Raw genomic sequence first — 10487 nt, 5'->3', positions numbered from 1 at the left:
AAACGAATTGGCTACCATGCACAGCATCACCAGATTTTGCACTCTCCAGTTTTAGTAAATCAACCCCAATGTCCTGGGTTAGGGGAAACCTCAACAAATCCAGAAAACCATAACAATCAGAGCTCAGGCTGTCTACAGCCTAGCTTAAAACATTGAATTTGGACTAAGGATGCTCCAACATTTGGCATTATACTTACACCAGATACATAAATAGATAGACAGAGGGATAAACAGATGGACAAATGGGTGATAGAGAAAAGAGAGAGAGAAAAATGGAGAGCAAGATGGTGAGATAAAGAAATGAACGGAAAGACAGACAGACAGCACAAGCACATCAATACATATACAACTTTGAATATCAAACCACTATGAGTCAATGCCCATCAAATCTACTATATAGTAGCCAGTACACACAATAACACTGTTTCAATCAAGTTTGAGCCGATCTAGACGAAAACATACACTGGTATTGTTTATTAGTTACATTTTTGGCAAACTTAGTTAATGCATAGCATTTAAATGTGCATGAAAAAAGACTAAAACCATGCTAAAATATTTGTTTTTTGAATCCAGATGCACATAATTCCAAAAGGCATACAACATGAAATGCACAAGTACTGCCAAAGAGTTTGTAACTGCCTATGACTGTATTTGCACATTGCCATATTTAAAAAAAAAACATAATGTACTGAAACATATACAAAAAATATTTAAAATTATTAATTTTCCACATGTGAAAATTGACATAAATGTACTGTATTTAATTACCATAGAGCTCAACATAATCTGCATGTTTGGAAATATTTCATACTCACATCCTTTGCTGATAATACTGCATGAGATCAGTTCTCTTAATAAAGGATCCTTTTCAGAAAGCTTGTTCCTATTAATCCTGTAAAATATGTAGTATACAATAAAAGGGATATTGAGTAAGCCTGTGCTCTTCCACGGCATTAACTTTCACAGTAGAGGCCTATTCATAAAGAAGTGATTGTGATGTTTACCAAACATTAGTTTTTGTAATTTGAAACACATACACCAGGAGGGTTCACCTGCTGTGAATGTTCTGCAAATGTTGCATTTACTGGTTTATAAATGCAGAGCAGAGCGCATGAGTGTCATGGGAAATTTAGTTCCAAAACATCTGGGGTGCCAAAGTTCACCATCACTGCCCTAGGGTCATTTAAATCTGTAGGTCACTAAATTATCGTTACCATTCATCCCAGTTTTGGAAGTACAGTCCCTGTTTTGGGGGGATCTGTCCCTGGGAAATAAGGGTTCCCAGGATTTGTCCCTGGCTGCCCAGTGGTGCAATGTAAGGTCATTGCTAGCAGCGTGCATCCACTTTTCTTATAGAATGTTCTGGGTTGTGGTGCCCTGATGGACAAATTTTTTTGTTAGTTTTGGCACTGCAGTGTCATCTGTACTGCAACCACTAGCTTGTTCCGATTTCAGACACAGCAGCTGTAAAGAGCCAAGAAAGACTCCTCTTAAACTCCCCCCTGGCTCTGATGTGCACTTCAGTGTTGCATAAACACAATAGGCTAGGTGGGACTTTAAGTGAGACCCCAGCAGGTAGTGCCCAGCTTCTCCATCCCTGTATCAAGAAAAAAAATGAGGTTGAAGGATTATAAGAGGTGCATGGAAGTCAGCCAGCCCCCAGTCTGATGTACTCACCCTCCAGTCTGTCACCAACCAAGTAGACCTGTCTCATGATACAAAGAACAGGGGTTTAGTTGAGACACATTTGCAAACGCATGTGTAAGCTGCAGAGCCACTACACAGCACCCTGTTTTATCTGCAGTCCTAACACTTCCTAATTTAGTGTCTCCACACTGGGAGCACATGGCTGCTAATGGATGGATGGGGGAACAGGTGGGAGGGAGACAGCCCAAACCTCCCCCAACCCACCCCCATCCATGACTGGTCTGTTGTCTCAAAACTCAAATAACTAAGTTGTAACGATGGTACAAACTGGAAAGGACCAGCTGAGAAGCATTACACCTCCATCCCCTTGGTGGATGCAGTATAAAGACAGATTGGGATTTTATATATGGGGCATGGTCTGTATAGCACAATGCCTTTCAATCCCTAATTTCCTTTTTGGGACTTTGTGGGAGACAAGCAGGTCATGCTATTACACTGCTGAGGACTTCCCCCTCACTGTGCCCTGCCACTGTATCTGAGGTCCGATACAAAGTGTGAAAAGAAGCAGACTGTGTGTCCACACTGGGGATGGGGAGGGGGCGAAGGAAAGGTCTGTCCTAGGAAGGGGAAGAGGTCTGTACACAGGAAAGGGGGTGGTGGGGGGGGGTCTGTATTGAGGAGGAAGGTCTGTACTGGTAGGACATCTCTGTACTAGGAGAGAGAGGTCTTCTATATTGGGGCAAAAGTCTGTACGAAGAGGTATTTAGGGGGCAATATGTACTGAGGGTGATATAGGGTGAGAGAGGTCTAAAAAACAAAAACCACTGCTCCACAGAATCCTCAAAACTAATAATTAATCCATGATACCTCTGCTGCTAAACCAAAAAAATCCAGGTATGGTACCATTTAAATCCAAGAAAATCTTATAGTGTATGGGGCTAGGTACCTCCTTATTAGTGACAATAAATAAATGAATTATTCACATATGAGCCAAAATGGCGTGTTAAAATAATACATAAACCAAATGTCCTTTATATAGTCTAATATGAAACCATCCGCCATGTGACCACTGGTAAATTGCTACCTCCACATAGTGCTCTGCTTCATGCAGACAATCGTGCTGTAGACTTATGCCCCGTACACACGTGCAGATTATCTGAAGACTTTTGTCTGCAGACTTACCTTTTCTATGTAGTGCAAGGGCCTGCCAGATTGCATACAAATTGAAAGTGTTTAGGTTTCACCTCATATTATATGGTTTTGGTAAGTCTGCAGACAAAAGTCTTCAGATAATCTGCATGTGTGTACGGGGCATTATGTATTCTGTGATCCACACCACCTTTGATACTCACTGCCACTTACCAGATTTTAGGACCCAGTTTTTTGGGGGTCAGCTTGTGCTTAATCAAACAATGACTTGCTCCAGACCACCTTTCCTGCCTCTGTAAGTAGCTCAGAGACAGATACTACTCTCTTCAAACCCTCCGCAAACCTCTACTTCTTACCTGAAAATTCGCTCCTCATAACGCAACCAGATTTACATTTTGTTTAAAAGTTTAAAAGATGCTGTAAAATTACAACTCACATTGGTTGGTGCGCAAGGTGGCACTCAGTGGTATCAGCAGTGTCTAGTGTATCTCCGACTGCCTCCTCCCAGCATGGAGGTTCTGCGTGCGTTCCAGCAACGGGATGCTCCCTCACTCGGATGTGTAAGGAGGTGGCACCTCCTCCATGTTCCCCTCCTCTTTGGGCGCCAAGTGTGGGTTGGAGGGCCACACCCGGGTGCATTCTTCTGGGCTACACTAGACACCTTGGATAGGGTCACTGCCTTATACATTGGGTACCTTTACTTAAACAGATGATTGAACTCTAGTTGACTCTCCTAATGTTAATATACACCACTACTTCACCTGTTGCATTTAGGAGGGAACATGCAGAGCCTATGCCCTCTCCACCTGTCCAGCGTATCTCCGCTACCTCACTCCCATTATTGGGATCCTGCTGTGCACCTAGGATGGACTCCATGCATTTACTTATTTAACTCTTCCTCTTCCGTACCTGTGTACAGGCTGAGGAGTTCTGCGACGCTGATCTGCTCCCAAAGCTATGGGAGATCGACCGCTAATTGAGAGAGCACCAACAACAATTCTCTCCTGCAAGAGGCTATCCTACCTGCCACAGACACGCACCTATGACAGGCTGCTAGTGAAACCTTTGCTACCCTTGGTAACCATTTGTGTTGTCATACCCCAATGTGTCTTCACTGTCCAGGGCTGTAGACTATGGTTTACTTGCATTGCACCTCATTAGTAACTTCAGACCAGGCAAAGACAAAGTTTCCAAAAGCTTTACTTAAAATAATTTAAACATGACGGTCAAAGGCAACTGCCTTTCCCTAAACTAATCCCTAACTCAGGCTTGTTGCTGCCCCAGTGTACCTACACAGGTAAGAGTCCATCCTTGGCAAATTCCGAGGTGGCAGGATCCAGGCTTGGTATCTTCAGGGCGAACTGCAGGACCCAGAAATCCCCCTACACTGCTTGAGGCTCCTAAGGCTAGATGTACATTATTAGGCACTCAGCATGATACAGCAGGCTGACAGGATTTACTCCGGCATCAACAGTGAGAACGAAAATGGCAGCAATGACTCCCTGGACCCAGACCCCTCTCCTTTTTATATTCACACAGGACCAGTGGGTCGGACCCAAAAAGCCCACAAAGGAAAATTAAGGAAACATAATTAACTCTATCCCCAGAGATGTATAGTAACTAAGTAGAACTACTTCACTACTGTACTTAAATACCGAAAGGCGGTATCTGTACTTTCCTGGAGTAGAATTTTTTTCTCCTACTTCCACTTTTACTTCACTACATTTTTTCAATGATTTCAATACTTCTACTTCGATATTTTTTTTTTTGTGCTGCATAGTTACTCGTTACAATTATAAAAATTACCACTGCCAGAACAGTAGATGGCAGGTTTCATGAAGCTCAAAACATGTGTATTATCAGCGCATGCGAAAATAAAAGCTACTGTATGTATAAATAAAAGCTGCATTTGAAATAATAAAAAACAATATGATGTTCAAACTTTTGACTTCTTTCTTTAATAACTACATAACACAGTACTTGTACTTTTACTTTCAGTACTTGAGTAGCAATTTTTTTTTCAAAACTACTGGTACTTTTACTTTCAGTACTTGAGTAGCAAAATTTAAAAAAAAAACTACTTGCATTACTCAACCACTTTACCACCGGAGGATTTTGCTGTCTTATGTCCAGGCCACTTTTTGCGATTCGGCGCTGTGCGACTTTAACTGACAATTGCACGGTCGTGCGATGCCGTACCCAAACGAAATTTACGTCCCTTTTTTTCCCACAAACAGAGCTTTCTTTTGGTGGTATTTGATCACCTGTGCGATTTTTACTTTTTGCGCTATAAAAAAAAAAAGAGCGTTTATTTTGAAAAAATAACAATATTTTTAACATTTTTTTATATGAAATTCCCCCCAAAAAAGATGTAAAAACCAATTTTTTTTACATTTTTGGCTAATTTGTTTTCTGCTACCCATGTTTGGTAAAAAAAAATCACAATAAGCATATTTTGATTGGTTTGCGCAAAAGTTATTGCGTTTACTAACTAAGGGAAAGATTTCTGTCATTTTTGGTGTTTTTTTTTTTTAACGCGTAATGGCGGCGATCTGCGATTTTTTTTTTGCGGTACTGCGACATTGCGGCGGACAGATCGGACCCTTGACTGACATTTTTGACACTTTTGGGGGTACCAGTGACATTACTGCAGTAATCAGTGCTATAAATATGCACTGTTACTGTAAAAATGACACTGGCAGGGAAGGGGTTAATTTTATTGGAGAGGGAGGGGTTAATGTATGCCTGGTGCTTACTGACGTGTGGGGGGGGAGGTGACTATGTGACAGAAGGACAGATCGGATGTCCAGCTATGCTGAACACTCCGATCTGTCACTCCCTGTCACTTGGGAGATCCGCCCGCTTGTGTTTACACAGGCGGGCGGATCTCCACACTAGATCCCCGACGATCGGGGATGAGCGGCGGCGATCGCCGCTGCTCTTCCCCTGGCCCGACTCCCGCTGTGACTGAAAACAGCGGGAGCGAGCCTCTGGCGGCGCGCAAGCGCCGCCCAGAAGGGGGAGTGTCTGACGACGTAGTACTACGTCGTCAGACGATAACGAGCCACTCTGCCGCAGTAATATTACTGTGGGCGGAGGTAAAGTGGTTAAGTACAAAAAATGTTGAATACTTTAGTACTTCTACTCAAGTCACTTTTTGATCGAGCACTTCCACTTCTACTCAAGTCACTTTTTGATCGAGCACTTCCACTTCTACTCAAGTATGGGTTTCGAGTACTTTATACAACTCTGTCTATCCCTCCCGGCTGGGACAGCACCTACTGGCTTAAATAAGAAACCTGCTTACAGGTCCTCAAGCTAAACTGTTCACACACACGCACATCTTTGGGCATGGCCATTTACTCGATCTTCCTGATGGCCTCTGTAACTTATATTTCTGAATAGTGAGTCCCCTATGCAATGTTCATCTGGTAGCAGCTAATCCCAAACTCTCCTGGACACTCCTCTACATAGTAGACCTCCCTGAAGCTGCTACCCTTTTGGATAGCTACCTTCTTGCTTTAGGGTCCCCTTCCCTCTGGGTAGCTACATTCTATAGTTAATTCCCTAAGCCTTTTTTTAGTTAGAGATTCTTTCTATAAGTAGTAACTTATCTGTTTTATTTACGTCCTAGCACAGACCAGTTTTAATTCCTTGGCTATTGGCTCAAACCATGGCTGGGGCTAGATCCCAAGAAAAAGAGACCTCTTCACTGTCGCATCCTCTTCAGAAAAAAGCCAGAGAGGAAAGAACAAGGACCCAGAAGGTTGCTTCAAATATTTATCTTCTACAGCATCACTGGAAACCCCCACCCTCCCTGCCGTGGTTTGCCAAAGCAGAAAATATTCATAACCCAGTATATTGTTACTTCTCACTACTGGAGACAATTCAACAGCACCATGCAGAAAATGGTAATGCCATGGGTGTCGTAGAACACTAGAGAGAACAGAGCTCAGAATGGCTACACTCTAACTACAAATAGTATCAAATTTAGCTAGGAACACTCCAGCTTAAGACAGGGTCCTTACACTACAAACATGTATTCATGGTATCAAGACCATATCAGCATTTTTTTTTTGGCAGGGAACAGAATGTCCCCACTACTGACCCAATATCTATTCTGCAATTAACTTTATCTTATCCAAGCCTATTGCACAAATTCTAAGGAGTACAGAATCATATCACAGGTTTCTTTAGTTCCCCTATCTATACTGCGAACATGTAACGTTGTAAGAAAGTTGTTTTTTGTTTCCCTATGTATACTGCTAACACGTGATAGCTGATTATGGCCTACGAGCGACGGACATGTGACAGCAGGTTCAGAGGAAAGTCTCCTGTGGACAGAAGGTCATAAGTACCCATGCCATTATATATGCAGTATAAAGTGAACAGACCTAATTTTTAAGCAGGGCAGTCATGAAAGTTTTATTCTGTAGGTCTGCACTGGCATCAATATAGTTCTGTGACATGCATTTTTTATAAGCATCCAACACTGGGAAAGTCTGGTCACTGATATATATATATATTCTGTATATATATATATATATATATATATATATTCTGTATATATATATATATATATATTCTGTATATATATATTGTGTATATATATATATATATATATTCTGTATATATATATATATATATATATATATATATATATTCTGTATATAGCTTGGTTCAGGAACGCTCAAAATTTGCAACTGATAATTCTGAAAACGATATTATGATTGAAAAAGGAAGAACTTAAAGGAACACTACACTTAAAGCAGACTTTACTAAACACTTGCACTAAACACGCAAGGCTTGTTTATTTACTAAGGAACCCTTTGCCCATGCCAAAAAAGTAGTTAATATACATACCTTACCTCCACTCCTGCGCAATATGCCTAGGCAACAGTGACATCACCATCAATTCTTCAGGATCTCATCAGAAGAATAGTGACGTCACCCTTTGCAGTACAGAAGCAGAGCTAAAAGTAAGTATATTTACTAACGTTTTAGCAGATCTCTAATGGGTTTTTTGGCTTCCTCCTACTTCATTTTCTGTGGGACTTTTCAGCACTTCTTCCCCAAAGTTTGATATATGCAGCATAATTCAATGATTATTATATTTATATTGGCTTATAATAAGGGGATATATAACCTTATTTGATGTCTATGTTAAGTAAAATTACAGATTCCTTCAACATATGTTCTCAACATCTGTTCCTGAGGAAGCCATGAAGCGAAACGTGTAGAAGACTGGGACACGCCCATCACCCTGTGTATATCATGAGATTGACTATATAGAGCCATATGTAACAAAACTATAGGGGTTTGTTAGTAGTTAGGAACTTTTGTTTGTAATGTTGCAACAATCTGTATAATACGTTAAATCCTTAAATAGTAAGTCATTATAATGTGCACATGGCCAGCTCTATCCATTGCAGTTATAGTGAATTACAACAACCTCAATGATGTGATTAGGATAATTGTGGCTAGGAGACTGGAACTCCACTTTAATGCTTTACATAGATATACCTGCAAAAGGGGTCAGTGTGACATGAAGTTCCACTTTAAACTTTGACAAAAAAAGACCCTGGACGCTGATTGGTTTCATTGCAGAGCTGCACCAGATTTTGCACTCTCCAATTTAAAGCGGTTGTAAACCCAAAAATCGCGAAAAAAAAACCTGCAAGACAAAGGCATAATGAGCTAGTATGCATCACATACTAGCTCATTATGTATTACTTACCTTAGAACGAAGCCCCGACACGGACCCCCGGACATCGCTGCGGGCGCTGCCATGATCCCTCGTCGTCTCTTCCGGGTTTGGCGGGTCCGGCGTGGTGATTGGCCGGAGCCGCGCGGGAGTGATTTTCCGGCAAGCTCCCAGCAAGTAAAACTGAAGGTCCCCCCGGACCTTCAGAGCGCATGCGCCGCTCGCGCGAGCGGCTGCATGCACTGCAAATATCTCCTAAACCGTGCTGGTTTAGGAGATATTAAATGTACCTACAGATAAGCCTTATTATAGGCTTACCTGTAGGTAAAAGTGTCAAAAAGAGGGATACTACCGCTTTAAGTAAATCCACCCCATAATCTTGGAAATAGGGGGTACCCATAGCATGTAAAATCCTTCTGCACAGTACTATTAGGACAGCAGCAAACCCTCTTTTATGATACCCAATTAAGGGGAAAAGTATGGAAGACTTTTAAAGCCATATTCTGTAAACTTTACCATGTACTGTACATTGTATTCCCATCTTTTTGGACTATAACTTTAAGGATCCAAACCGCTTTCTGTTACATCATTAGACAGAATGTTAAGTAAATGTTTTGCAACTAAGAAGTTTCTTATGGCTATGATCTGCAAAGATCAACAGCATGTGACACAAAGCTCAGCTTAGTAGTAAGTGTTTAGCAGCCATGTGATCTAAGAATACTGTTGAACTAATGCTAAACTGATATTGTATTCTCTAAGAAACTAGATGGCACAGCCAATATTTGGGAAGTGCAATAATAGCAAATGGTTTTGGATTGGGAATGTGTGGTGGTCTAGCAGTGGTGGGTCCACTCGCCTTGCAGTGATAAGTATGGCTTCTTTCCGTATATGTGCTCAGTGGCCTGTGGCAAGTGATTGGTGAGACCTATATGCACTTAATCTGCAACCACAGTAGTCAAAAAGAGTGTATCTACAAATGATTCCTAACATGGGCAAGGGCTGAAATGACCAAGAATATAAAGATACACTATATTACCAAAAGTATTGGGTCACCTGCCTTTACATGCACATGAACTTTAATGGCATTCAAGTCTTAGTCAGGAGGGTTCAATATTGAGTTGGCCCACCCTTTGCAGCAATAACAGCTTCAACTCTTCTGGGAAGGCTGTCCACATGGCTTAGGAGTGTGTCTATGGGAATGTTTAACCATTCTTACAGAAATGCATTTGTGAGGTCGTGCACTGGTTTTGTAGAGAAGGTCTGGCTCGCAGTCTGCACTCTAATTTATCCCAAAGGTGTTCTAACAGGTTGAGGTTAGTACTCTGTGCAGGCCAGTCAAGTTCCTCCACCTCAAACTTGCTCACCCATGTCTTTTTGGACCTTGCTTCATGCCCTGGTGCGCAGTTATGTTGGAACAGGAGGGGTCAACCCCAAACTGTTCCCACAAAGTTGGGAATATGAAATTGTCCAAAATGTGTTAGTATGCTGATGCCTTAAGAGTTCCCTTCACTGGAACTAAGGGGACATACGCAACCCCTGAAAAACAACCCCACACCATAATCCCCCCTCCACCACATGATTTGGACCAGTGCACAAAGCAAGGTCCATAAAGACATGGATGAGAGAGTTTGGGGTGGAGGAACTTCATTGGCCTGCACAGAGTCCTGATCTCAACCCGATATAATACCTTTGAAATGATTGGGGGGGGGGGGGATTTTTACACTGTTATTGCTAATACAGTAATGATCACTGTAAAGAAATAAAACTACTCTGTCTTTTTGTGCGGTCTGTCTTGTTACCAGACATACCAGACAGTCTCCTGCGAGGTGTGTGAGTCTCCTGCATGTGGGCTGCGGCTACCTGACACCCACAAGTGCCGCTCCCGCACCTTGCAGGAGACTTGGGATGTCTGGCGACAGAAGTGCCTGTCAGCTGTAACAGAATGGAGCCGATGCTTCCTGTATAGTTCTGGCTCCGTCCTGTCACA

The sequence above is a fragment of the Pelophylax lessonae genome (genome assembly GCF_965119305.1).
Source record: "Pelophylax lessonae genome assembly, chromosome: 4".
Taxonomy (NCBI): Eukaryota; Metazoa; Chordata; class Amphibia; order Anura; family Ranidae; genus Pelophylax; species Pelophylax lessonae.
Note: the sequence above shows the minus strand (reverse complement) of the source record.